The 8,554-nt window shown below is 38.2% G+C and overlaps 1 non-coding gene across 1 annotated transcript; it reads left to right on the top strand.

Moving 5' to 3' along the window:
- Positions 1 to 1,007: 1,007 nt before the first annotated feature.
- Positions 1,008 to 1,142, top strand: LOC122422415. Its single transcript, XR_006263821.1, has one exon. It is a non-coding gene; the product is annotated as a small nucleolar RNA SNORA48 (small nucleolar RNA).
- The last annotated feature ends 7,412 nt before the right edge of the window (positions 1,143 to 8,554 follow it).

The following is an 8,554-nucleotide window of genomic DNA, read 5'->3' as shown; positions in this document are numbered from 1 at the left end:
AAATTTTATTTTATAAATAGAATTTTGTGCTTCCTATACCCCTTCAGCTATCTTGTCCAACACCTACTCAACTCCTCTCCCTCAACCACCAAATTGTTCACTGTGTCTGTAAGACTGGCTTTGTTGTTTGTTTTTGGATTACACATATAAGTGAGATCATGTATTTCTTTTTCTATATGACTGACTTCACTTAGCATCATACTCTCTAGGTCCACCCATGTTATCAAAAGTGGCAAGACTTCATCATTTTATGGCTGAGTAATATATATATAGCTATATAAGTATAAACATATCTATACATATTTATGTGTCCATTTGTATATATAGATCTAACTCTGTATATATGTATATTTATGTATCTATTAATATATGTGCATGTATGTGTGTTACATGTATTTTCATATGTATATATATATAGTCACTTTTTATGCATTTATCTATCATTGAACATTTAGGTTCCTATCATATATTGGTTATTGCAAGTTATGTTGCAACAAACACACAGTGCATATTATCTCTTTAAATTAGTTTTTTGCTTTATTTTGTTTTCTTTGGATAAATAACCAAAAGTGGAATTGCTAAATCACATGGCACTTTTTTTTTTTTTATATATTTTCATAACCCTCTGTAATGTTTTCAATAGCGGCTGCACTGGTTTCTATCTTTAGCAACAGTGTATGTGAGTTTTCTCTTCTCCACATCCTCAGCAACACTTCTTAAATGCTGTCATTTTCATTGTAGCCATTCTGACAACTGTAGGGTGGTACTTTTTGGTGTGGTTTTGATTTTCATTCCCTGATGATTAGTGATGTTGAGCATGTTCCCTTGTGCCTTTTAGCTGTATTTTCTTTCTTTTTTTTTTTTTTGGCAAAATATGTATTCAACTCCTCTCCCCAATTATTATTATTTGTTTTTTTAATTATAGTTTATTTACTGTGTTATATTTGTTTTGTTTAGAGCACAGTGATTATTTTTTACAGATTACACTTGATTAAAAGTTATTAAAATGTCCCTGACCTGGGTAGAGTGGCACCTGGTTGGTGGTGGCTGTCTCATATCAGTGAGGGACAAAACAACTCCTTGTTTATCCCAGCTTGGCTTTTGCTCTGTGCCCATGCCTGGTTCATGCCCTGGACACATGGATTGACTGCTGGTTTAATCTCTGAGGTAGTGTTTTGGCCATATCTTGTTGGCTTTTTACAGCTATATTGCTAGACTAATTTTGTTGCAGTACTAAATGACTGAAACTTGGCCCAGTTTTCAGTTCTGTTCCTGTTTGGGTACTACGTTGTCAAAAAGTCTGAGGCACTTATTGCTGAGCACATAACATCTTTGTTGGTTGCTGCTTTGATCTCATTCAGCAGGGCTTTTGAATGTCCCATGATTCCAAAGAATGCTTTCTACCATGTCAAATTTCTGTCCCAATTTATGTTTAGAAAAAAAAAAAAAAAAGAAAAAAAAAAAAAAGTTATTAAAAGATAACAGCTATAATTCCATGTCCTATACAATATATTGATATTTTATACATAGTAGCTTGTACATCTTAATCCTATACCCTTAATTTGGCCCTCCCTCCTTACCTGTCCTCACTGGTAACCACTAGTTTGTTTATATATCTGTGAGTCTGTTTCTGTTTTACATACACATTTGTAATTTTAGATTCCACATATAAATAATACCACAAAAAGTGTTTTTGTCTGTCTTCTTTAAGCATAATATTCTGGAGGTCCATCCACATTTCTGCAAATGGCAGGACTTTACTTTTTATGGCTGTGTAATATTCCACTGTACATATACACCATATTGTCTTTATCCATTTGTTCATGAACATTTGGTTTGCTTTCATATCTTGGCCATTGTCAATAGTGCTGCTCTGAACTTTGGGGTTTATGTATTTTTTTGAATTAGCGTTTTTATTCTTTTTCCTAGATATGTACCCAGGAGTGTTATTGATGGATCATATGGTAGTTCTATTTTTAGCTTTTTGAGAAACCTCCATACGATTTTCCATAGTGCCTGCAACAATTTTCAATCCTACCAACAGTGTACAAGGGATCACTTATCTCCACATCCTCTCTTAGATTTGTTATTTGTAGACATATTGATGATAGCTATTTTGACAGGTGTGATATTGATATTTCATTGAGTTGAACTTCTCTAATGATCAGTGATGTTGAGCATATTTTCATATGCCTTTAGTCACCTGTATGTCTTCTTTGGAAAGATGTCTATTCATCTCTTATGACTATTACCAATTGTGTTCTTTGTGTGTGTATCCTGAGTCATAGGAGCTAGTTGTACATTTTGGATATTAACCCTTTGAAATATCATTTGCAAATATTTTCTTCCAATTTTCCCTTTGAATTTTTATTTTGTTGATTGTTTACATTGCTGTGCAAAAGCTGTTAAGTTTATTTAGATCCCATTTGCTTGTGTTTGCTTATTTTTTTGCCTTAGAGGCAGGATCCAAAAATATACATATATATTACTACAATTTCTGTCCGAGTGTTCTGTCTGTTATCTTCTGGGAATTCTATGGTTTTGTGTATTACATTTAGGTCCTTAATCCATTTTTAATTGATATTTGTGTGTGGTGAGAAAATGTTTTAATTTCATTGTTTACATGTAGTTCTCCAGTTTTCTCCGTACCATTTATTAAAGAGACTGTCTTTTCTCCATTGTGTATTCTTGCCTCCTCCTTACTGACTGACTTTAAGTGTGTGGATTCCTTTCTGGGCTCTCTATTCTATTCTGTTGATCTATGTGTCTGTTTTCGTGATTATTGTAGCTTTTTAGTCAGGGAGTATGCTATCTCCAACTTTGGTCTTTTTTTCCTCAGGATTGCTTTGGCAATACGGGTATTTGTGGCTCTATATTTATTTTAGGATTATTTATGCTAGTTCTGTGAAAATTGTCATGAGTATTTCGATAGGGCTTGCTTTAAATCTGTAGGTTGCTTTGAGTAATAGGGCTATTTTAAAAATATTAATTCTTCCCCATCCAAGAGCATGGAATATCTTTTCACTTATTTGTGTCGCCTTTCATGTCCTTGGGCTTCCCTTGTAGCTCAGTCGGTAAAGAATCTGCCTGCAGTGCAGGAGACCCGGGTTTGATCCCTGGGCTGGGAAGATCCCCTGGAGAAGGAAATGGAAACCCACTCCAGTATCCTTGCCTGGAAAATCTCATGGACAGAGGAGCCTGGTGGGCTGCAGTCCATGGGGTCACAAGGAGTCGGGCACGACTGAGCGACTAACACTTACTGTCCTTCATCAATGTCATATACTTTTCAGGACATAAATCTTTCGTCTCCATGGTTAAATTTATTTCTAGATATTTTATTATTTTTGGTACAATCTTAAATGTTTTTTCTTAATTTCTAAAATTATTATTAATGCATAGAAAAATAACAGATTTCAATATATTATGTATACTTCAAATTAACTGAATTTATTTATGGCAATAATTTGCTGAAATCCTTAGGGTTTTCTCTACATATTATCATGTCATCTGCAAACAGTGACAGTTTTTCTTCCTTGACAAATTGTATTCCAATTTTTAACTTTTATTTTTATCTTTCTGCTGTGGCTAGGACTATTAATACTGTGTTGAATAAATGCAGTGAGAGTAGGCATCCTTGTCTTGCTCCTGTTCTTGGAGGAAATGCTTCAGCTTTTCATCATTAAGTATGATAGCTCTGATTCTGTCATATATGCTCTATATTTTATTTATTTATTTATTTTTGGTCTCACCACACAAGCATGCAGGATCCTAGTTTCCAGATCAGGGATCTAGCCTGAGTCTCATGCAGTGGAATAGCAGATTCTCTACCACTGGACCAACAGGGAAGTTCATGTCCTTTATTATATAAAGGTATGTTGCCTCTATATCAACCTTGTTGAGAGTTCTTATAATAAATCAAGTTTTGTTGAATTTTCCTAAATGCTTTTACTAGAGGTATGAAGATAAGCATATGATTTTATCCTTTGTTGTGCTAATCTGGTGTGTCACTTAATAGATTTGTATATATGGAATCATTCCTGCATTGCTGAGATGAATCCCATTTTGTTGAGGATTTTTGCTTCTATGTTCATCAAAACTACGGGCCTGTAACTTACCTTTTTTGGTAGTGTCTGGTTTTCATATATGGGGGATGCTAGCCTCAGAAAATAAGGAAGCACTCCTTCAATTTTTTGAGCTAGTTTGAAAAAGATAGGTGTTAATTTTGCTTTAAATGCTTGGTAAAATTGATCAGGAAAGCCGCCTGGCCCTGGACTTGTGCGTATTGGGAGTTTTTTTTATTACTGATTCAATTTTATTTGTAGTAATTGATCTGTTTAGATTTTTTATTTATTCCTAATTCTACCTTGGAAGATTTATGTTTCAAGTAATTTATCCACTTCTAGGTTGTCCAACTTGTTGGTGTATAATTGTAATAATCTCATGATACTTTATTTCTGTAGTATCTGTTATAACTTCATCTTTTTCACTTCTGATTTATGTACACCCTCTAAGATATGACTTTTGTCTTTTATTCTTACAGAAGCTTAATAAGGGTTTGATCCACTCCCCTTACTCTATATATACTTTTTCAAGTGAGATTTTTACTTTTCTGTATTTTCTTGTTACTAATTGGTGACAATTCTTTTAAGGTTAAGTAAATTCCTTCAACATTTCTTATACTGTTGCTTTATTATCAGTGATTAACTCATTTAGCTTTTACTAGTCTGGGAAACTCTTGATCTCTCCTTCAATTCTGAATCATAATCTTGCTGGTAGACTATTCTTGTTGTGTGCATTTTCCTTTTAGCACATTGACTACATCCTGTCATTCCTTCCTGCTCTGCAAAGTCTGCTAAGAGTCAGCTGATAATCTTCTGGGAATACCTTGCCCATAACTAATTTCTTTTATTTCACTGCTTCTATGATTTCTCTTTAATTTTTGACATGTTAACTATAATGTGTCTTGGTCTGAACCTGTTTGTCTTCATCTTTTGTTTGGTACTTTGTGTTTCCTGGACCTGGATGTCTATTTCCTTCCCCAGGTTAGGAAAGTGATCAGTTATTATATCCTCTAATAAGTCCTCTGCTCGTTTTCCTCCTTTCCTCTTTCCGGGCCCCCTATAATGCTCATGTTAATATTTTTGATATTGTCTCAGAGGTCTCTTTATCTATTGTCTTAATTCATGTTTTTCTTTCTTGGGTTATTTTCACTACTGTGTTTTCCAGATGAGTGATCTCTACTTCTGTATCATATAATCTAATATTGTTTCCCCCTGGTGTGTGTGTATGTATGTGTGTATTTGTCAGCTACTGTATTTTTCAGGTGTTTGGTTCTTATTTATATAGTTTTTCCTCTTTGTTGAAGTTCTCACTATGTCCATCTATTCTCCTGATTTGGGTGAGCATTTATAATCATTACTTTGAACACTTTTCCTTTTTAAAGGTAGAATGCTTATTTCTGTTTCATCTGGTTCTTTTTCTAATGTCATGTCTTTTTACTTCATTTGAAACATCCCCATCTTTCCCCCTATGTTTCCTATTTCTCTGTGCATTTCTATTCACTAGGTTCAGTTCATTACATATCCTTGTCTTGGAGACATGGCCTTATATAGCAGATGGATAGGGCCCAGCACACCTCCCCTCTGGCCAGCAGAACCAGATGCTGCAGGGTGTCCCCTCTGTGGGCTGCACGCACCTTTCTATTACAATAGGGCCAACTACTGTAGACTAGTTAGAAGGCTGTGTTGGATGCTGGTCTAAATTGACATGAAGGCCCTGTATTATGTGATTGTGATGGGTGTGCTGGAAGGCAAGGCAATCCCCATTATGGGCGGCTGTGTGGCGCTCCAGGTGCATAGATGGACTGGGTATCTGGTTGCAGGGCCTTGTGGTACAGGAGTGCTGGAGGCATGGTTGTCGATGGGGCAGGCCCTTGGCACTCATCAGCTACAGGGAAGACTCTAAATGTGACCTGCCAGTGTCCATCCCTAACCAGAGTCTCGGCTGCCTCTCGCCTTTCTAAGAAGCTCTCTGAGATGCACAAGTAGGTATGACCCAGGTATACTTCAAACTATTGGGTCTTCATAGGGACTGAGAACAAGAGAGATTTTGTGTGTGTCCTGTTTTGAGCCTAAGATGGCGGAGTAGAAGGATGTGCACTCATCTCCTACGAGAACTCCAAAATTACAACTCACTGCTAAACAACCATCCACAGGAGAATGTTGGATCCCACCAAAAAGATACCCCATATCCAAGGACAAAGGAGAAGCCCCAACAGTAGGAGGGGCAAAATCATGTTTAGAATTAAATCCCATACCCGTCAGAGATATCTGGGGGGCTCCAACAAAACCTTGTGCACACCAGGACCCAGTGACCCTGCAGAGACTGAGCCAGAACTGTGTTTAACTGTCTCCTGTGGAGGTACAGGTCAGCAGAGGCCTACTGCAGGGGCAGGGGCTCTGGCTGCAGGAGAACTCTCACACAGCCTGTGGCATAAGTCCTCTTGGAAGAGGTCGCCATTAACCCCGCCATAGAGCCACCGAGCAGATGACCCATAAACTGCAGAATACTTATACCAAAGAAATTCCTGCACTGTTAAAGTTCTAGGATCCACAACAGATTTCCCAACCTGGGGATCTGGCAGAGGGACTGAGAACCCCAGGGAATTTGACTTTGGAGGCCAGTGGGATTTGATTACAGAACTTACACAGGACTGGGGAAACAGACTCTTGGAGGGCACAAACAAAACCTTATGCACCAGGACCCAGGATAAAGGAGCACTGACCCCAACAAGAGATGGCCCAGACTTACCTGTGAGTGTCCAGGAATCTCTGGTGGAGGTGTGGATCAGTGGTGGCCTGCTGCAGGGTTATGCAGTGTGTGCATGGGACCTTTTGAAGGAGGTCACCATTATCTTCATTACCTCCACCATAGTTTGGCCTCAGGTCAAGCAACAGGGAGGGAACACAGCCCTGCCCATCAACAGAAAATTGGATTAAGGATTTACTGAGCATGGCCCCACCCATCAGAACAAGAACCAGTTATCCCCACAGTCAGTCTCTCCCAGCAGGAAACTTCCATAAGCCTCTTATCCTTATCCCTCAGAGGGCAGACAGAATGAAAACCACAATCACAGAAAACTAAACAAACTGATCACATGGACCACAGCCTTGTCTAACCCAATGAACCTATAAGCCATGCCATGTAGGGCCACCCAAGATGGACGGGTCATGGTGGACAGTTCTGACAAATCCTGGTCCACTGGAGAAGGGAATGGCAAAGCACTGCAGTATTCTTGCCTTGAGAACCCTGTGAACAGTATGAAAAGGTAAAAAGATAGGACACTGAAAGGTAGATAGGTGCCCAATATGCTACTGAAGAAGAGTAGAGAAATCACTCCAGAAAGAATGAAGAGATGGAGACAAAGCAAAAACAAAACCCAGTTGTGGATGTGACTAGTGATGGAAGTAAAGTCCGATGCTGTAAAGAACAGTATTGCATGGGAACCTGGAATATTAGGTCCATGAATGAAGGTAATTTAGAAGTGGTCAAACAGGAAATGGCAAGAGTGAACATCGACATTTTGGGAATCAGTGAACTAAAATGGACTGGAATGGCAAATTTAATTCAGATGATCATTATATCTACTACTGTGGGCAAGAATCCCTTATAAGAAATGGAGTAGCCCTCATAGTCAACAAAACAGTCCGAAATGCAATACTTGAGTGCAATCTCAAAAATGACAGAATGATCTCTGTTTGTTTCCAAGACAAGCCATTCAATATCACAGTAATCCAAGTCTATGCCCCAACAAGTAATGCTGAAGAAGCTGAACAGTTCTATGAAGACCTAAAGACCTCCTAGAACTAACACCCAAAAAAGAGGTCCTTTTCATCATAGGGGACTGGAATGCAAAAGTAGAAAGTCAAGAGATACCTGGACTAACAGGCAAGTTTGGCCTTGGAGTACCAAATGAAGCAGGGCAAAGGCCAAGAGAGTTTTGCCAAGAGAACGCACTGGTCATAGCAAACACCCTCTTCCAACAACACAAGAGAAGACACTACACATGGACATCACCAGATGGTCAATATTGAAATCAGACTGATTATATTCTTTTCAGCCAAAGATGGAGAAGCTCTATACAGTCAGCAAAAGCAAGACCAGAAGCTGAGTGTGGCTCAGATCATGAACTCTTTATTGCAAAATTCAGACTTCAATTGAAAAAAGTAAGGAAAGCCACTAGACTCTTCATATATGACCTAAATCAAATCCCTTACAATTATACAGTGGAAGTGAGAAAGATTCAAGGGATTAGATCTGATAGAGCACCTGAAGAACTATGGACAGAGGTGTGTGACATTGTACAGGAGGCAGTGATTAAGACCATCCCCAAGAAAAATGCATAAAGGGGAAAATGTTGTCTGAGGAGGCCTTACAAACAGCTATGAAAAGAAGAGAAGTGAAAGGCAAAGAAGAAAAGGAAAGATGCACCCATGTGAATGCAAAGTTCCAAAGAATAGCAAGGAGAAATAAGAAAGGCTTCCTCAGTGATCAG

This window comes from Cervus canadensis, chromosome 19 (assembly GCF_019320065.1).
Source record: "Cervus canadensis isolate Bull #8, Minnesota chromosome 19, ASM1932006v1, whole genome shotgun sequence".
In the NCBI taxonomy this organism is placed as follows: Eukaryota; Metazoa; Chordata; class Mammalia; order Artiodactyla; family Cervidae; genus Cervus; species Cervus canadensis.
The sequence above is the reverse complement of the archived record's forward strand: the minus strand, read 5'-3'. Positions and strand labels throughout refer to the sequence as shown.